The sequence below is a fragment of the Ranitomeya variabilis genome, chromosome 2 (genome assembly GCF_051348905.1).
Source record: "Ranitomeya variabilis isolate aRanVar5 chromosome 2, aRanVar5.hap1, whole genome shotgun sequence".
NCBI lineage: Eukaryota > Metazoa > Chordata > Amphibia > Anura > Dendrobatidae > Ranitomeya > Ranitomeya variabilis.
Genome location: NC_135233.1, coordinates 199,848,093 through 199,870,135, shown reverse-complemented (window position 1 = coordinate 199,870,135; position 22,043 = coordinate 199,848,093). Strand labels below are relative to the sequence as shown.

At 43.6% G+C, this 22,043-nt stretch overlaps 1 long non-coding RNA gene across 1 annotated transcript in view; it reads left to right on the top strand.

Moving 5' to 3' along the window:
• Positions 1-6,277: 6,277 nt before the first annotated feature.
• Positions 6,278-22,043, top strand: part of LOC143809231 (uncharacterized) — a 130,721-nt gene continuing 114,955 nt past the window's right edge. Inside the window, exon 1 of the long non-coding RNA XR_013222161.1 lies at positions 6,278-6,336. This is a non-coding gene — a long non-coding RNA (uncharacterized LOC143809231). The remainder of the gene's footprint in view (positions 6,337-22,043) is intronic.

Below are 22,043 nucleotides of genomic sequence, written 5' to 3'. Positions count from 1 at the left end.
TCATGTGATTTAACAACCTCACATGAGCCTCAGGAACGCGAGTGCTGACACTGCTGGAACAGATCCGACACCAAAGGTGAGTATAGGTGCTTCTATTCTAATGGGGCCAGACATTCAGATTGAGAAGGGATTGTCCTAATGGTGTACAACCCCTTTAAATTCTCTCTTTTGGCATTTTTCCCTTTCCATTCAAACATGCTGTCATAACCCCTTTATTTAAAAAAAATCCCTGTATCAGAACTGCACTTCCAGCTACAGGCCTGTCTCTATTCTTCCCCCATCGCTAACCTCTTCTTGACCCTTTACAATCCGGTTTACACTCTAAAGCAGGTTCCCAATCTTTCAGACCTTGAGAGCCACATTAAGCTCTGAGTGAGGCTTGCGAGCCACATCCAGCTTCCGCCACCCCTCATAATAGTGGCAACCAAAGCCTCATTACAAGTCTAACAACTAAAACTTTTCCACAGAAATCTCCCCAATCAGAATACCAAGCAAGATCTAGGGGTTCCCACAATAGCCTCATTCAGTATTCTCTCATCGAGCACTGATAACACACTGATTAATCCAACATCAAGCACCACATTTGACCGCTTGCTTCATCCTGTCTTCAGCGAATAATACTTATACTGATCTTAGTGGTTTAGAGATCATTTATGTGCATCCAGATCTGCTCTTCTGTGCAGGGCTACTCACAATATTCACCATTTTGAGATGTGCTCTTCATACCTGTTTTCTAGACCTGGAGCTAATGCACCAAGCTGGCAGACAGTCGTGAGCCACAATTTATGTGACCATGAGCTACATGTGGCTCCTGAACTACAGGTTGAGGACCCCTGCTGTACAGAAACTGCCCTCAATAAAGTTTCTAATGATTTACTAACAGGTAAATCTAATGGTCCCTGCTGATTCTTTTGGGTCTCTATCATTCGACACTGGATCACCGTGTCCTCCTAACTATGCTCTGCTCTATCGTCCTTTATTGGTTCTCCTCTTACCTCTCTGACCACTACTTCACTATATCTTTTTCTGGCTTTTCTTCCTTTCCTCTTCCACTTACTATTGATGTTCCTCAGGGCTCAGTCCTAGGCCTCCTATTCTTCTCCCTATCCACTGCCCCATTGGACAAAGATTCAGCAGATGTTGTTTCCAGTATCATCTCTATGCTAATGGCACCCAATTATACACATCGTCTCCTAATATCACCCCACCTTTATAAAAAATACCAGGGATTGTCCACTGAGCCTAACATCATGTCATCCCTCTACCTGATACAGAATCTCTTCAAACCTACTAACCTACCTATACCTGATATTGCAATTGCCTTCTGTGGTTCTACCATTACTCCTCATAGCTGTCTTGGGGTCATATTTGACACAGAACTTTGCTTTATTCCATATATCCAATCACTCACTTGCTCATTGTATCTGCATCTTAAAACCATCTCCAGAATCCGACCTTTTGTCACCTTTGAAACTACAAAAACTCTTACTGTTGCTCTTATTCACTCTCGCCTGGACTACTGCAACTCTCTATTGATTGGTCTCTCTCTAACCAAACTCTCTTCAGTCCGTCGTGAATGCCGCAGCCAGGATCATATTCCTCTCTATCTGTTACACCGAAGCCTCCACACTGTGCCAGTCATTACACTGGTTGCCCATTTGCAACAGAATACAATACAAACTTATCTCTCACCCGCAAAACCTTCCACAGTTTTGCTCCACCTTATATCTCCTCCCTTATCTCTATCACCCTACCTGTTCCCTCCTCTCCGCAACTAATCTAAGACTAACATTTCCTATAATCTGAACCTCCCAATTACGTCTCCAATACTCTTGTGCTGCACCAGTTTTCTGGAATCCACTACCCCAGATGATCCAACTAATCCCTATCCCCCCTTCCTCTCTGATATATAAGATGTGCCATATGGTTTATCAGAGGTAGATTATTGGGCTTGCCTTAACACGTATGGTACAATACTGTTATCTTTTTGCACTCTATCTTGATAGGGCTTGTTAGGGACAGGGAAGGAGAGCCGTCGTTGAGCGGGGGCGCCACTGCTCAGGTTGAAGGGTGCCAACCTCCGCTGGTAGGAAGGGAATCCATAGTGATTTAATAGGGTGAATTTTTCCTCCCTCCTGCTGTATTGCTTGCTTTTGTTCAGACCCAGATCATAAGGGGTAATAAAACTACCGTATACATTGATATATTTTATAACAACATATTATAAGTTATGCTTTAATTGGTGCCATTCGGTGAATCCTTGTCACCATTCATTTTACAATATAATGTACAAAGAAACGGGAAAAAACTGGCAAGTGAGATGAAATGGGAAAAAAATTCTGTTTTGGGGGTAATTTTTTATGCCGCTAACCTCTTCCGTTTTTCCTTTTTTTCCTCCCCTTCTTCCAAGAGCCATAACTTTTTAATTTTTCCGTCCCCATAGCCTTATGAGGGCTCGTTTTTTTATGGGACGAATTGTACTTTTGAATGACACCATTCATTCTGCTACATAGTCTACAGGAAAATTGGAAAAAAAATCCAAGTGCAGTAAAATTGCAAAAAAATGGGCAATTCCACAATTGCTATTTAGATTTTTTATGTACCATGTCCAATAAATGGTAAAACTGACCTGACAATATGATCCTCCAGTTCAGTTCGAGTGCACAGATACCAAAATGGTAGTATTTTTAAGTAAGTTGTGAAAAAAAATCCTAAATTTGTCAAACGAAATGTTGCCTTTGTCGCCATTTTCCGAGCCATGTAATATTTAATTTTTTTGGGATATAGTGTTATGTAAGGGCTTGATTTTTCGTCCTAAGTTTACGTTTTTTACTCATACCATTTTGAGGTAGATATGATCTTTTGATTGCCTCTTATTGCATTTTATTGCAATGTTACTATGACTCCAAAGAACGTAATTCTGGCGGTTTCATTTTTTTCTCGTTATGGCGTTTACCGATCAGATTAATTTATTAGATATTTTTACAGATCGGACATTTATCAACACAGTTATTTTTATTGTTTTATTTTTAATGGGTAAAAGGGAGGTAATTTAAACTTGTGGTTTTTTTATTTTTTAAAACTTTTTTTTAAACTTTTTACTGTGTTTAATAGTCCCCTTTGGGACTGTCCAGTCACCTGTGCTGCACGTAGCAGGCCTTCAGCACTGCTATGTATAGAGAAATTCATGATCTCCTATGAATGAGAGCCACGAGCCGGCATTCACAGGAGCATTGTGATGCCGGGCAGGGGGTCTTTTGCAGACCTCAGGCTGTAATGATGACCCAGCGATGCTCAGCGATCACGTGAAGCGAGTGCTGATGGGACGGATCAATGACGCTCTTCTTGTCTTCGCGTGTTGAATGCAGCTGTCAGTGATTGACAGCGGCATTTATCTGGCTAACAGCTGCAGGTGGATCTTGGATCCACCATCCACACGTGGCTGTTAGGCCGCCGTCACACATGCGAGTTTTACGGACGTAAGAGCGCAGAAACTACGTGCGTAAAACTCGCATAACATACGGCACAATGCTTCTCAATGGGTCTCGTCCTATCAGCCGTATATTACGGATCCATAATATACGGCGTTCTACGGCCGTACAAAATCGCAGCATGCTGCGTTTGTCAGCGTATTGCGCAAAAAAATCGCCAATGAAAGTCTATGGGGGCGAGAAAAATATGGATTCCAAACGGACCAGCAGTGTGACTTGCGAGAAATACGCAGCGGTGTTAGTGAAAAGTCGGTAATTCAATTGCCGGCTCTTCATTTCTCCTGCCTAAACCCGACAGGATATGAGACATGGTTTACATACAGTAAACCATCTCATATCCCCTTTTTTTTTGCATATTCCACACTACTAATGTTAGTAGTGTGTATGTGCAAAATTTCAGCGCTGTAGCTGCTAAAATAAAGGGTTAAATGGCGGAAAAAATTGGCGTGGGCTCCCGCGCAATTTTCTCCGCCAGAGTGGTAAAGCCAGTGACTGACGGCAGATATTAATAGCCAGGAGAGGGTCCATGGTTATTGCCCCCCCCGTGGCTAAAAACATCTGCCCCCAGCCACCCCAGAAAAGGCACATCTGGAAGATGCGCCTGTTCTGGCACTTGGCCACTCTCTTCCCATTCCCGTGTAGCGGTGGGATATGGGGTAATGAAGGGTTAATGCCACCTTGCTATTGTAAGGTGACATTAAGCCAGATTAATAATGGAGAGGCGTCAATTATAACACCTATCCATTATTAATCCAATTGTTTGAAAGGGTTAAAAAACACACACACACATGATTTAAAAGTATTTTAATGAAATAAACACAGCGTTTGTTTTAATATTTTATTGCTCTCTCAATCCATTTGCAGACCCTCGCTTGGCAAAACAATAAACCCACAATATACATACCTTCTGCTGACCCATCACGTCCCACGAGGTAATCCATCTGAAGGGGTTAAAATAATTTACAAGCAGGAGCCCTGCAAATGCAGCTGTGCTCGTGCTTGTAATTCCCCGGCGAATGAAGGAAATGTAGGTCATTGACCTACATTTCCTTCAGTCGCGGTGATGCGCCCCCTGGTGGATGTTCTCATGAACTGCAGCCTGGGAACTTTTTCCCACGCTCCAGGTCATATGAGGACATCCACCAGGGGGCGCATCACCGCGACTGAAGGAAATGTAGGTCAATGACCTACATTTCCTTCATTCGCCGGGGAATTACAAGCACGAGCACAGCTGCATTTGCAGGGCTCCTGCTTGTAAATTATTTTAACCCCTTCAGATGGATTACCTCGTGGGACGTGACGGGTCAGCAGAAGGTATGTACAGTATATTGTGTGTTTATTGTTTTGCCAAGCGAGGGTCTGCAAATGGATTGAGAGAGCAATAAAATATTAAAACAAACGCTGTGTTTATTTCATTAAAATACTTTTAAATCATGTGTGTGTGTGTGTGTTTTTTAACCCTTTCAAACAATTGGATTAATAATGGATAGGTGTCATAATTGACGCCTCTCCATTATTAATCTGGCTTAATGTCACCTTACAATAGCAAGGTGACATTAACCCTTCATTACCCCATATCCCACCGCTACACGGGAATGGGAAGAGAGTGGCCAAGTGCCAGAACAGGCGCATCTTCCAGATGTGCCTTTTCTGGGGTGGCTGGGGGCAGATGTTTTTAGCCACGGGGGGGCCAATAACCATGGACCCTCTCCTGGCTATTAATATCTGCCGTCAGTCACTGGCTTTACCGCTCTGGCGGAGGAAATTGCGCGGGAGCCCACGCCAATTTTTTCCGCCATTTAACCCTCTATTTTAGCAGCTACAGCGCCCAAAATTTGCATACACACTACTAACATTAGTAATGTGGAATATGCCAAACAAATGGGGATATGAGATGGTTTACTGTATGTAAACCATGTCTCATATCCTGTCGGGTTTGGGAAGGAGAAATGAAAAGCCGGCAATTGAATTACCGGCTTTTCACAGATATCGCGCTGTAGTAAATATAAATACAGACTATATATATATATGTGTCTCAAAGACATATATATATATATATATATATATATATATATATATATATATACTGTATATATGTTTTCCCGAACATTTGAGCACATAAATCCATTAGATGTCGGTTTTGCAAGCCTGCGAGAAAATATCGCAGTACGGATGCCATACGGATTACATACGGAGGATGCCATGCGCAAAATACGCTGACACACCCTGCCTACGGATCACTATTTTGGGAACATTTCTCCGTATTACGGCCGTATTACGGCCGTAAAATACGGACCGTATTGTCTTACGCCGAGTGTGACGCCGGCCTTAGAAACACTCGATGGCTGATTAAATCAGCCATCAAGTACGGGTAAAGACGCGGGCTCAGCGTGTGAGCCCGCATGAAAGGCAGGGACACAACTGACCACATAAATATGCGTCAGTCATGAAGGGGTTAATAGTTTAGGAAAAATGACTTGGCTCCAGGTCAGTATGATCTCAGTGATACCAGAGTTTTTTCTACTATGTCAATGGTGTGAAAAAAAAAAACATTCTTACCATATTGGGATATTTACTTTTATAACACCTTTTTTCAGGCAGTGCAGTGGGGAAAAAATTGTGTTTTTTTTTTTCTTTTTTTACTATTTTCTGTGCAGCTCAAACAATTATATATTTTTATGAATCAGACTTCATCAGTGGTTAAACAGGGAGTTCTGATGACATCACAAAGCACATGACATCATAGACAGAAGATGACATCACAATTGGCATGGAATGTGCGCAGTGCAAGACCTGAGCCATCTTGTGTCATCGGTGCCTGACAGCGTCGAGGGAACAAGTCCAGGTCAGTCGCTCCTCACCTAAGATCGCATCCTTACATTGTGTAGCTGGGGGGTTAATAAGAGGGATAAGGCGCTGCAACATTAACCCGAAAATCTCAGCGAAAACCTTTGTATGGTGAGTTCATTGCTGTAATGGAATCATATTGTAAAGTAACGTTCTGGACCGGATATATGCACCTTTTGGTGCTGTAATATACCAGTGTGAACCTGGCCTTACAGGGGTTACCCCATCTGGATAACCCCGTCATTAAATGAGGACCCACTGTCACATGTCACAGGTCTGGGAGACCCTGAGCGATCAATCATCTGTTATAACAGCCCACATGCTCTAATAAAAGCATATAGACATGAACATAAGCAGCTTTATAATATATCTTATCACAGAAGTTCTCAATTCAGCGGGTAAAATCTGTATCCAGTGACCACATATTTCCCATTACTGAGATTGGAGATGACAGTTAGTGCTCATAACATTCTATGTGGATGGAGCTAGAGGCGGCAAACAAACAGACATCCTGCTGCCAGTTAGCACCAACTGTCATACCCTATTTCAGTATTGGTAAAATCTGTCTTCACTGAAGACAGAATTTACCCATAAAATTACAATTTAAGAATGAATGATCGGTCCTAGTGCAGAATGAATGGATTTCTTTAATAAAATACATTGCATTTATTTTTAATTTTCAAGTATAGTACTGATTTATGGAGGTAGAAAATTAAAACGAAGGTCCCTTTTTAAATGTTTAGGTTTTAAAGTGCGTCATTACTCAATTCTAAATGATGATGGGGGATATTTGCAGGCTGTGATTTGTTATGTTATTAATGTAATTGTGTATGACTTCACAATTGGTACAGAATGTACAAAATTCAAATCCTGAACAATCTTGTGTCACCGGAGCCTGGCAGCTGGATGAAATCAAGTCCAGATATGTAACTCTTCACTTAATGTTTAGGCCCCGTTAACACACTGTGTAGCTGGGGGGGAAGGGAGGCTTGTGGTGAATTTCAGAACTGCACCATTTACCCAAAGTAAACCCCTCTGTGTACATGTTCTCTCCTGTAAATCAGTATGTTTCCTTATATAATATCTATAATGTAATTTGAGACAGCATGGTGGCTCAGTGGTTATCACTGTACATTGTGGATCGGCGGTTAGCATTGTACACGGTGGCTTAGTGGTTAGCACTGTTGTTTTGCAGCACTGGGGTTCTGGGTTCACCTCCCAACAAGGACAACATTTGTAAGGATGTTTGCATGAGGAGAACATAATTCAAAGACATCCTGATAGGGAAGCTAGATTGTGAGCCCCAATGGGGGTAGTGATGATAGATGTTTGATGATAGATGTTACGTGTCATGTAGTGAGGAGGATTTGTGTAGCCCCTGGTTCAGATGAGCAGCTGTAATGCAGCACGGACAGATATCACTGGTGCAACAGGGTGGTCGAGCAGGAACGATGGAGACTGTAGTGGCTGAATGGCAACAGGAGCAGAACAACTGGAACCACAGACATGATGAGCAGAATCAACCACAACGGACATGGCACAAGAATACACAGGTGGCTTGCTTTTGCCTAACCTGGTCTAAAAGACCAGAGATAGTAATATCAGGAATAATAATGGGCAAACCGGTAAAGTTTGGGGTCCGACCCGAACACCTAGTGTCCATGCACGGACCACGAGCACAGACTTCTCCAGGAAGTCTAAGTTATTTTTTGGGTTTGGTACGGATGATTCCCACGCTGTCTTCTGTGTGACAGCGTGAGAAACATCAACTCTGATCGGTGGTCCCCACGTTGTCATACAGATGACAGCATGGGAGCCAGCAGTTCTGACCAGCGGTACTAAGGTTACAGCCGGTCACAGGCATCGGCTGATGAGAGCACTACTCTTTGACAGTAGCAAGAGCAGGAGTACGATGATGAGAGTATACATCAGCGGGCACCTGTCAAATAAATAAATACATTTTTTTTTAAAAAATGGCATGGGGTCCCCTCTATTTTGGACGACCAGCACAGAAAAACCGACAGCTGCGGGTTACAGACCTCAGCTGTCAGCGTTATCTTGGCTAATTATCAAAAACAGATGGGTCCCCATGCCGTTTTTTTTTTTTAATGATTTAAATAAATAATTTAAAAAACAGGGTGGAGACCCTCAAAACTGGGATGGGATCCCCCCATTTTTGACAACCAGCCAAGATAAGATAGACAGCTGGGGGCTGGTATTTTCAGATTGAAAGGGGCCATTGATATTGCCCCCCCCCCCAGACTTAAAATAGCAGTCCACAGACACCCCAGAAAAGGCGCATCTATTACATATGCCAATTCTGGTGCTTTACCCAGCTCTTCCAACTTGCCCTGGTACGGTGACAAGTGGGGTTATAGTTGTGAGGTTGATGTCAACTTTGTAATGTCAGCTGACATCAAGCCAGGTTAGTAGTGGAGAGGCATCTACTGTATAAGACACCCCCATTACCAACCCTGTAGTCAGATTGCAAAAAATACACAGCCAGAATAAAGTCCTTTAATTGAAATAAGGGCACAGACTCCTTTATATTAAATAAATACTCCCCACCCCTTTTTCACCTATTTATTTAAAAAAAAATAACAAATAATAAAACACCATATTCCTCACCTGTCCAATCAGAAGATAATTCTTATCTGCCCAAAGACGATCCAGATGGTTTGGAGAGAAGTCACGTCAGTGATGGGACCGCTCACCATGCCAACAGGAACACTGAGCACAGTGTGAGAAACTCTGCCTGTGACTAGCGGTAACCTTAATGATGTCACCGCTGGTCACAGGGAGGCAGTGCTTCACATGCTCTGCTCAGTCTGAGATGGCTAGTATGGAGAGTAGTTGCATCACTAAAGTGACTGCTCTCCAAACCATCCGGATCGTCTTCGGACAGATATGGATTATATTCTCGTTGGACAGGTGAGGAATATGGTGTTTTTTTTATTTTAAATTTTTGAAAATAAATGGGTGAAAGAGGGTAGGGAGTTTTCTTTCAAATAATGGAGTCCGTTTTTATTTCAAACAAAGGACTTTATTCTTGCTGTGCCTTCTTTATTGCCAGCTGACTATGAGGATAGTAATGGGAGCATCTTATGGACGCCTCTCCATTACCAACCTGTTGGCTTGATGTTAGCTTTCGGTCTTGCCTGCGCTGGTTATCAAAAATAGACGAGAATCCACATTTTTTTTATTATTTATTTATTTATTGCACAACCGCCAGATGGTGAATACTCCCGTTATCATACACCTGCTCTCGCTGCTATCAGCGAGACCAGATGTAGAATGACGAGAGTAGTACTCTCATCAGCTGACACTTATGACCAGCGGTAAAACTGCCAGTCAGAGCTGCTGGCTCACATTTTGTCACCTGTATGACAACGCTCTAACTGGCGGTAACAAACTTACCGCAGAACAGAGACGCTTTTTCTTAAACTTTCATTTGTTCATTTTCATAGATCTTTTATTTAATATTACTTTTTTCAGATTCAAGCTATTTATGTGACCATTGTGGGTTTTTCTGTCATTAAACGAAGGGTACTAACAATTTTGACCACGTGTGTAAACTGTAAGTAATGCTAGTGCATGCTGTGTTCACTTCATGGAGGCATTGTGAGATAGGCGACAAGTGCCCACTGTGGATGGGCAAGTGCCCAGTGTTCCCACCCTAAGGCTGAGGGTGCAGGGCACATACCAGGAAGGAATACAATTTAAACTGATATTAGTATGGTAGTCCTGATATATGTATAGATCAAGATGGCTCAATAGTAGTTCAAACCATATCTATAGAGCAAGTGGTGTGATATCATTAATTACACATACCCTGGGACCTGTGATAAATACAATGTAAGGCCCCTTTCACATGTCGGTGTCTCCGGGACGTGTGGTGACAGTTTTCACAATATATAATAATAATAATAATAATAATAATATCAATGGCCCCTCACCAGCCTGAGAATAGCAGCCCCCAGCTGTGAGCTTTAGCAAGGCTTGTTGTCAAAAATGGGGGGACCCAACCGACAGCCGGCTTCAGCAACAGCCACCAGGGAACAGCGCTTACTGTAGCGCTTCTTTCCCGGTGGCTGTCTGTGTGGTACTGATGCGGAACACGTGTGCCACACGTAGTAGACACATGGACATGAATATCTCCTGTACTGGTTTTTCAGGTACCGGAAATATCAGGACGTGTGAAACCAGCCTAATATGTACACACATAGTAGATGTACATGATCCATAACCACTGCACATGGAAGGGATTCAAAAAGAGATTATAAGCCTAAATGGTAGCTAAGGAAATACATGGATCCTTGTTGAGTTTTCCAGCCAGTGTGGCGCTCATCCAGGCACGTTCCTGTGTTCTTCATCAGGGAACCTCCACAGTAAGCTCCAAGGAGCGAGGTGTATTGTATATATTACAATGATAACTGCTAGGAGCAGGGTGTATTATGTATATTATTGTGTAAGCTCCAAGGAGCAGGGTGTATAATAAAAATTAGAGTGTAAGCTCCTAGGGGCAGGGTGTATAGTGTATATTAGAGTGTATGCTCCTAGGAGGAGTGTGTATAGTATATATTAGAGTGTAAGCTCCTAGGAGTAGGATGTATAGTGTATATTAGTGTGTAAGCTCCTAGAAGCAGGATGTATAGTATAATAGAGTGTAAGATCCTATGAGCATGGTGTACAGTGTATGTTACAGTAAAAGTTCCTAAGATAGGGGTGTACATTGTATATTAGAGTGTAAGCTCCTTAGAGAAAAGTGTATAGTATATATTAGAGTGTAAGCTCCTAAAAGAAGGTTGTATAGTGTATGTTATAGAGTAAGCTCCTAGGAGCAGGGTGTATAGTATATAAGAGTGTAAGCTCCTAGGAACAGGGTGTATAGTGCATATAAGAGTGTAAGTTTCTAGGAGCAGAGTGTGTAGTATATAGTAGAGTGTAAGCTCCTAGGAGTAAAGTGTATAGTGTATATTAGAGTGTAAGCTACAAGGAGTAGGCTGTATAATGTATTCCTGTATTCTTAGGAGTTTATGCTCCTAAGAACAGTGCGTATAGTGTTTATTAGAGTGTAAGCTCATAAGATTAGAGTTCATAGTGTATATTAAAGTGTAAGCTCGTAGGAGCATGGTGTATAATGTATATTAGAGTGTAAGCTCCTAGGAGCAGGGTGTGTAGTATATATTAGAGTGTAAGCTCTTATGAGCAGGATGTATAATGCATATTAGAGTGTAAGCTCCTAGGAGCAGGGTCTATCTATATATATAATTGTCTAAGGGTTTAATTGTCTGTCTGTCCTGGAAATCCCGCGTCTCTGATTGGTCGAGGCCGCCAGGCCTTGACCAATCAGCGACGGCCACAGTCTCTGATTGGTCAAGGCCAGCCGGCCTCGACCAATCAGCGACGGGCATTGTCCTCCACTGCTGTCAAGTGCCGCCATTGTGTTGTCTAAGGGTCTAATTATCTGTCTGTCTCGGAAATCCCACCTTGCTGATTGGTCGAGGCCAGGCGGCCTCGACCAATCAGCAACGGGCACAGTCTGCCGCGAATTCTGGAATCATCATTGTCCTCCACTGCTGTCAAGTGCTGCCATTGTGTAGGGTGTGTGCCTGCGTCTCCCCCTATGGGCGGCATCTCCCTGTGTTTCTATCTTAGAATGGGTCATAAACGAAAATACGCCAATGAGGATGACAGAAAAGCAGCAGCAGCAGCAAGAAAACGACAACATCGGGAACAGGAGACACCACAACAAACTGCCGCCAGACAAGCCCAGGATGTGGAATCTCACAGACAACATCGCCAACAGGAGACACCACAACAAACTGCTGCTAGACAAGCCCAGGATGCGGAATCTCACAGACACCGTCGCCAACCGGAGACACCACAACAAACTGTTGTACGACAGGAACAACATGATCGCCAAATTCATAAAAAACGAATGCTCTACCAACTAAGGCACGACCAGGACAATATTCAACAACTTGCACATTACGTAACAGACAATGAAAGTACAATTCATGAACACTACTGTTCACACAGGCGACACAGCTACAACGCGCCTGCGGAAGGTGAGTATATGTTTATTTTTTATTTTTTTAACCTGTGTCATATGTGGCTGGGCAATATACTACATAGGCTGTGCAATATACTACGTGGACATGCATATTCTAGAATACCCGATGCGTTAGAATCATGGGCTTTGCAATATACTACATGGGCAGTGCAATATACTACGTGGGCTGTGCAATATACTACGTGGACTGTGCAATATACTACATGGGCTGTGCAATATAATATGTGGGCTGTGCAATATACTACGTGGGCTGTGCAATATAATACGTGGGCTGTGCAATATAATATGTGGGCTGTGCAATGTACTATGTGGGCTGTGCAATGTACAACGTGGGCTGTGCAATATACTATGTGGGCTGTGCAATATACTACGTGGGCTGTGCTATATACTATGTGGGCTGTGCTATATAATACATGGGCTGTGCAATGTACAACATGGGCTGTGCAATATACTACGTGGGCTGTGCAATATACTACGTGGCTGTGCAATATAGTACGTGGTTGTGCAATATACTATGTGGGCTGTGCTATATACTATGTGGGCTGTGCTATATACTACGTGGGCTGTGCAATATACTATGTGGCCTGTGTTATACACTACGTGGCCTGTGTTATACACTACGTGGGCTTTCTTATACACTACGTGGGCTGTGTTATACACTACGTGGCCTGTGTTATACACTACATGGGCTGTTATATACTACGTGGCTGTGTTATATGCTATGTGGGCTGTTATACACTCCGTGGGCTGTGCTATATACTACGTGGCTGTGCTATGTACTCTGTGGGCTGCATTATATACTACATGGGCTGTGCTATATACTACGTGGCTGTGCAATATACTACGTGGCTGTGTTATATGCTATGTGGGCTGTTATACACTCCGTGGGCTGTGCTATCTACTCCGTGTGCTGTGCTATATACTACATGGGCTGTGCTATATACTATGTGGGCTGTGCTATATACTAGGTGGCTGTGCTATATACTACGTGGCTGTGCAATATACTATGTGGCTGTGCAATATACTACATGGCTGTGCTATTTACTACGTGGCCTGTTATATACTACATGGCCGGCCGCGAACAATCAGCGACAGGCGCAGTCCGGCCGCGAATTGGCGTGGGATTTGAACCACGCTTCGCTAATTGGTCGCGGCCGGCCGAATCCTGTGTATTCAATGTATTATTCTAAAATCTTCATAAATAAACTACATACATATTCTAGAAGTAGAATTAGAATTAGATTAGAGTTCATAGTGTATATTAAAGTGTAAGCTCGTAGGAGCATGGTGTATAATGTATATTAGAGTGTAAGCTCCTAGGAGCAGGGTGTGTAGTATATATTAGAGTGTAAGCTCCTATGAGCAGGATGTATAATGCATATTAGAGTGTAAGCTCTTAGGAGCAGGGTCTATCTACTATATAATTGTCTAAAGGTCATTTCCGTTTTTCTGTCTGTCCTTCTGTCTGTCACGGATATTCATTGGTCGCGGCCTATGTCTGTCATGGAAATCTGTTATGGTTTCCAATGGCAAGGAAACATCAGAAGCATAGAGTAAACGGACAAGCTCTCGGGTGATGGAAACTAGAGCTGACCGCGATGCTAAACCTACACACCACACTAGAAGTAGCCAGGGGGCATTCCTGCGTTGTCTCTAGATGCCGCGCGCCAGCCGGAGAACTAACTACCCCTGGTAGAAGAAAACACAGTCCTGGCTTGCCTCCAGAGAATGTCCCCACAGGAGATAGTAGCCCCCCACATATAATAACGGTGAGAGCAGATGAAAAGACACACGTAGTATGAAAGCAGATTTAGCACAGAGAGGCCCGCTAACTAAATAGCAGAAAGATACAACAGAGGACTTCGCGGTCAGCTGCAAAACCCTTCAAAACACCATCCTGAAATTACCTTAACTCATGTGACAACTCATGCCACTGGAGTGGTAATTTCAGCCCAACAAGAGCTTCCAGCTGCAGAGATTCACATAAGTGCAAACTGGACAAAAAATACAAAAATAGACTTAAGGACTAAAGTGTCCAACTTAGCTTAGCAGAAAACTGGGAGCAGGAACATGCAACAGAATCACTCTGGATACATTGATGGCCAGCATTAGAATGACTGAGGAGCAAGGTTAAATAGGATACTCCCACATCCTGATAGGAACAGGTGAACTGAGAAAGCAAAGCTTGCAGGACACCAGTACCACAAGAGACCACCGGGGGAGCCCACGAACCGAATCACAACAGTACCCCCCCCTTAAGGAGGGGGCACCGAAACCTCACAAGAACCACCAGGGCGATCTGGATGAGCCCTATGAAAGGCACGGACCAAATCAGAAGCATGAACATCAGAAGCTGTAACCCAAGAATTATCCTCTTGACCGTAGCCCTTCCATTTCACCAGATATTGAAGTCTCCGTCTGGAAACACGGGAGTCCAAAATTTTCTCCACCACGTACTCCAATTCACCCTCAACCAGCACAGGAGCAGGAGGCTCAACAGAAGGCACAAGTGGTACCTCATACCTCCGCAATAATGACCGATGGAAGACATTATGGATAGCAAAGGATGCTGGGAGGTCCAAACGAAAAGACACAGGGTTAAGAATTTCCAAAATCTTATAAGGACCGATGAACCGAGGCTTAAACTTAGGAGAAGAGACCCTCATAGGGACAAAACGGGAGGACAACCACACCAAGTCCCCAACACGAAGACGAGGACCAGCACGACGATGGCGATTAGCAAAACGTTGAGTCTTCTCCTGGGACAACTCCAAATTGTCCACCACCTGCCCCCAAATACGATGCAACCTATCCACCATGGTATCCACTCCAGGACAATCCGAAGACTCCACCTGACCAGATGAAAAACGAGGATGGAACCCTGAATTGCAAAAGAAAGGGGAGACCAAAGTGGCAGAACTGGCCCGATTATTAAGGGCAAACTCAGCCAACGGCAAAAAGGAGACCCAGTCATCCTGATCAGCAGACACGAAACACCTCAAATAAGTCTCCAAGGTCTGATTAGTACGTTCCGTCTGGCCATTTGTCTGGGGATGAAATGCAGACGAAAAAGACAAATCAATGCCCATCCTGGCAGATACGAAACCACAAAATTAAACCGGGAGAAAAACAACGACCAGCGCGCCTGTCTAGGATTCAGACGTCTGGCCGACTCAAGATAAATCAAATTTTTGTGATCAGTGAAGACCACCACCTGATGTTTAGCACCCTCAAGCCAATGACGCCACTCCTCGAATGCCCACTTCATCGCCAAAAGCTCCCGATTACCGACGTCATAATTTCGCTCGGTGGGCGAAAATTTTCGAGAAAAGAACGCACAAGGTCTCATCACTGAACAATCTGAACTTTTCTGCGACAAAACCGCCCCCGCTCCGATCTCGGAAGCATCAACTTCCACCTGAAAAGGAAGAGAAACATCAGGCTGGCACAACACCGGAGCAGAAGAAAAACGGCGCTTAAGCTCCCGAAAGGCCTCCACAGCAGCAGGAGACCAATCTGCAACATCAGCACCCTTTTTAGTCAAATCAGTCAAAGGCCTGACAACGCTAGAAAAACCAGTTATGAATCGACGATAAAAGTTAGCAAAGCCCAAAAATTTCTGAAGGCCCTTAAGAGAAGTCGGTTGCGTCCAGTCACAAATAGCCCGAACCTTCACAGGATCCATCTCAATAGAAGAGGGGGAAAAAATGTACCCCAAAAAAGAAATCTTCTGAACCCCAAAAACACACTTTGAACCTTTAACAAACAGAGAATTGGTCCGCAAAACCTGAAAAACCCTCCTAAACTGTTATGGTTTCCAATGGCAAGGAAACATCAGAAGCATAGAGTAAACGGACAAGCTCTCGGGTGATGGAAACTAGAGCTGACCGCGATGCTAAACCTACACACCACACTAGAAGTAGCCAGGGGGCATTCCTGCGTTGTCTCTAGATGCCGCGCGCCAGCCGGAGAACTAACTACCCCTGGAAGAAGAAAACACAGTCCTGGCTTGCCTCCAGAGAATGTCCCCACAGGAGATAGTAGCCCCCCACATATAATAACGGTGAGAGCAGATGAAAAGACACACGTAGTATGAAAGCAGATTTAGCACAGAGAGGCCCGCTAACTAAATAGCAGAAAGATACAACAGAGGACTTCGCGGTCAGCTGCAAAACCCTTCAAAACACCATCCTGAAATTACCTTAACTCATGTGACAACTCATGCCACTGGAGTGGTAATTTCAGCCCAACAAGAGCTTCCAGCTGCAGAGATTCACATAAGTGCAAACTGGACAAAACATGCAAAAATAGACTTAAGGACTAAAGTGTCCAACTTAGCTTAGCAGAAAACTGGGAGCAGGAACATGCAACAGAATCACTCTGGATACATTGATGGCCAGCATTAGAATGACTGAGGAGCAAGGTTAAATAGGATACTCCCACATCCTGATAGGAACAGGTGAACTGAGAAAGCAAAGCTTGCAGGACACCAGTACCACAAGAGACCACCGGGGGAGCCCACGAACCGAATCACAACAGAAATCCAAGTCGCTGATTGGTCGTGGCAAAACGCCCACGACCATTGCCACGACCAATCAGCGACGGCCATAGTCTGGCAGCGAAATGGCCGCTGCTTTACTGCCCTGCAGTCAGCGCTGAGCGCTCACACAGGGTTAATGCAAGCGTTAAAGGACCGCGGTGTAACGCACTCTGTTAACGCAGCTATTAACCCTGTGTGACCAAGTTTTTACTATTGATGCTGCGTATGCAGCATCAATAGTAAAAAGATCTAATGTTGCAAATAATAATAATAAAAAAAGGTTATTCTCACCCTCCGACGTCGCGCGCTGTCCTCGGCAGTTGCAGGTTCCGGTGCCAAGGATGCTATGCGAGAAGGACCTGCCATGACGTCATAGTCATGTGACCGCGATGTCATCACAGGTCCAGCGCTCATACCAACCCTGGGACCGGAAGCTGCCGCGTGCACCGCACACAGGCGCCAGGACTTCAAGGGGCCTTCGGAAGGTGAGTATATGTTTATTTTTTATTTTAAGTCTTTTTTAACTACACATATAGTGCCCACATTGCTATATACTACGTGGGCTGTGTTACATACTGCGTGGGCTCTGTTATATACTACATCTCTGTGTTATATACTATGTAGCTGGGCAATATACAACGTGACTGCAATATACAATGTGACTGTCCAGTATACTGTGTGGCTGTGCAATATACTACGTGGCTCTGTTATATACTACATGGCTATGCAATATACTACGTGGCTATGTTATATGCTACGTGGCTCTGCTATATACTACGTCGCTGACCAATCTATATATATAATTGTCTAAGGGTTTTTCTGTCTGTCTGTCTGTCTGTCCTGGAAATCCCGCGTCCCTAATTGGACGAGGCCGCCAGGCCTCGACCAATCAGCGACGGGCACAGCATGGCGACGATGATGTCATAAAGGTTGCCTCGACCAATCAGCGACAGCCACAGTCTGCCGCGAATTTGCTATGACCAATCAGCGATGGGCACAGTATCGACCTAGATGTCATAATGGTTGCCATGGCGACGATGATGTCATAAAGGTTGCCTCGACCAATCAACGACGGGCACAGTCTGCCGCGAATTCTGGAATCATCATTGTCCATATACTACCGGGACATGCATATTCTAGAATACCCGATGCGTTAGAATCGGGCCACAATCTAGTCTATATATATATAATTGTCTAAGGGTTTTTCTGTCTGTCTGTCTGTCCTGGAAATCCCGTGTCTCTGATTGGTCGAGGCCGCCTGGGCCTCGACCAATCAGCGACGGGCACAGTATCGACGTAGATGTCATAATGGTTGCCATGGCGACGATGATGTCATAAAGGTTGCCTCGACCAATCAGCGACGGGCACAGTCTGCCGCGAATTCTGGAATCATCATTGTCCATATACTACGGGGACCTGCATATTCTAGAATACCCGATGCGTTAGAGTCGGGCCACAATCTAGTATACTACATAGCTGTGCAATACACTACGTAGCTGTGCAATACACTACGTGACTGTATTATATACTACGTGGCTGTGCAATATACTACGTGCCTGTGCAATATACTATGTGGCTCTACAATATACTACGTGGCTATCTTATATACTACGTGGCTCTGCTATATACTACGTGGCTGACCAATATACTACATACCTGTACAATACACTACGTGGCTATGTTATATACTATGTGGCTGTGTTATATATTATGTAGCTCTGCTATATACTATGTATGCTGTGTTACATACTACGTAGCTCTGTTATATACTACGTAGCTATGTTATGTACTACATCGGTTGTGTTATATACTACGTCACTGTGCAATATAGTACGTAGCCTGTGCTATATACTACCTACATATTCTAGAATACCCGATACGTTAGAATCGGGCCACCATCTAGTAGTATATATTTATATATCGGAGTATAAGCTCCTAGGAGCAGGGTGTATAATGCATATTAGAGTGTAAGCTCCAAGGAACAGGGCGCATAGTGCATATTTATATATCAGAGTGTAAGCTCCTAGGAGAAGGGTGTATAGTATATATTAGAGTGTAAGCTCATAGAAGCAGAGTGTATAGTGTACAATAGAGTGTAAGCTTCTAAGATCAGGGTGTAAAGTATATATTAGCGTGTAAGCTCCTATGAGCAGGATGTAAAATGCATATTAGAGTGTAAGCTCCTAGGAGCAGCGTGTATAGTATAAATTAGAGTGTAAGCTCCTAAGAGCAGGGTCTATAATATATATTTATATATCTGAGTGTAAGCTCCTAGGAGAAGGGTGTATAGGGTATATTAGAGTGTAAGCTCCTAGGAGCAAAGTGTATAGCGTATAATAGAGTGTAAGCTTCTAAGATCAGTGTGTAAAGTATATATTAGAGTGTAAACTCCTATGAGCAGGATGTAAAATGCATATTAGAGTATAACCTCCTAGGAGCAGGGAATATAGTATAAATTAGAGTGCAAGCTCTAAGGAGCAGGGTGTATAGTATAAATTAGAGTGTAAGCTCATAGAAGCAGGATGTATAATGCATATTAGAGTGCAAGCTCCTAGGAACAGGGGGTATAGTATAAATTAGAGTGTAAGCTCCTAGAAGCAGGGTGTAAAGTGCATATTAGAGTGTTAGCTCCTACGAGCAGGGTGTCTAAAGCATATTAGAGAGTAAGGTCCTAAGGGCATGGTGTATAGTACATATTTATATATTAGAGTGTAAGCTCCTAGGAGCAGGGTGTATACTGTATATTAGAGTGTAAGCTCATAGGAGCAGGGTGTATAGTGTATATGAGTCTAAGCTCCTAGAAGCAGAGTGCATAATGTATATTAGAGTGTTAGCTTCCAAGAGGAGGGTGTATAAAGCATAATAGAGTGTAAGCTCCTAGGAGCAGAGTAAATAGTGCATATTATAGTGTAAGCTCCTGTGAGCAGGATGTATAATGCTTATTACAGTGCAAGCTCCTAGGAGCAGAGAGTATAGTGTATATCAGAGTGTAAGCTCCTAGGAGCTGGGTGTATAATGCTCATTAGATTGTAAGCTCTTAGGAGCAGGGTGTATAATGGTTATTACAGTGCAAGCTCCTAGGAGCAGCGAGTATAGTGTATATCAGAGTGTAAGCTCCTAGGAGCAGAGTGAATAGTGTATATTAGAGTGTAAGCTCAAAGGAGCAGGGTGTATAGTATAAATTAGAGTGTAAGCTCCTAAAGCAGGGTGTATAGTAAATATTAGAGTGTAAGCTCCTAGAAGCAGGGTGTATAGTATATATTTATATATTAGCGTGTAAGGTCCTAGTAGCAGGGTCTATAGTGTATATTATAGTGTAAGTTCCTAAGAGCAGGGTGTATAATGCATATTAGAGTGTAAGCTCCTAGAAGTAGGGTGTATAGTATAACTTTATATATTACAGTATAGGCTCCTAGTAGCAGGGTGTATAGTGTATATTAGAGTGTAAGCTCCTAGGAGCAGGGTGTATAGTGTGTATTAGAGTGTAATCTCCTAGCAGAAGGGTTTATGTTGTTTATTAGAGTGTAAACTCCTAAGAGTAGGGTGTATAATGTATGTTAGAGTGTTAGCTCCTAGGAGCAGGGCCAGGGGCGGACACATACAGCTTGCGGCCACTGTGCAGGAAATGTGTCTGGGCCCCTCTCCTTTTAAGGCAACAAAGATATATATATATATATATATATATATATATATATATATATATATATATATATATATATACAATACAGAACAAAAGTTTGGACACACCTTCTCATTTAAAGATTTTCTGTAATTTCATGACTATGAAAATTGTACATACACACTGGAGGCTTCAAAACTATGAATTAACACATGTGGAATTATATACTTAACAAATAAAGTGTGAAACAGCTGAAATTATGTCTTATATTCTAGGTTCTTCAAAGTAGCCACCTTTTGCTTTGATGACTGCTTTGCACACTCTTGGCATTCTCTTGATGAGCCTCAAGAGGTAGTCACCGGGAATGGTCTTCCAACAATCTTGAATGAGTTCCCAAAGATGCTGCTTAGCACTTGTTGGCCCTTTTGCTTTCACTCTGCGGTCCAGCTTACCCCAAACCATCTCGATTGGATTCAAGTCTGGTGACTGTGGAGGCCAGGTGTCACGGGGCCACCGCGACTGAGAGGTTTCAGAGAACCGCAGCACTCTGGGCCTCATTCACACACAGTGAACAGAAGCTCTTCTCCTGAATTCTGACCTGGCTGCCTTATGCCAGCAGTGCAGGAGTTAAGATTGTTACTGAAGTTGCTGAGAGCTTGGTCTCTCAGCTGAATTGGATTTTGTAATCTCATCCTCTATATAGACCCAGCTTTGAATACAACTGTTGTCAGTGATCAGTTCAGCTGCCTGGCTTGGAGTGCGAAGGAGCGTGGTGTTAGGAGCTTGGAGGTTTATCCACTGTGATTGTAGTCTGCTTGTTAGGTTGCATGTTAAACCTCTTTTCTCTCCTTTGTTGTTGCTCCCCTTTTTCCCTATTCAGTGTCTCTTCTGTGGTTGAGTGAGCTTTCGGGGTGTTTGCTATCTAAGTTTACCTTGTCTGTATTCCCTGTCTATTTGTCGTTTTGCTACTTTTGTGCAGTCCACCTTCCTGGGGGAGAGGGGGCCACTGATAGGGTCTACACAGGAGACAAGGATACGATGGTGGCTCAGGCCTCCTAACCATTATAGGTATCCCTGAGATAAGGGCGAGTCAGGGCCCCTCAATAGTGTCAGGGACAGGTACGGGTCCCAGTACGCCGTCCTTCCCCTTTGTCGCCGTTTATGGCGTGACACCAGGTCATCTGGTGTAGCACCCCATCACTCTCCTTCTTGGTCAAATAGCCCTTACACAGCCTGGAGGTGTGTTTGGGGCCATTGTCCTGTTGAAAAATAAATGATGGTCCAACTAAATGCAAACCGGAGGGAATAGCATGCCACTGCAAGATGCTGTGGTAGCCATGCTGGTTCAGTATGCCTTCAATTTTGAATAAATTCCCAACAATGCCACCAGCAAAGCACCCCCACACCATCACACCTCCTCCTCCATGCTTCACGGGGGGAACCAGGCATGTAGAGTCCATCCGTTCACCT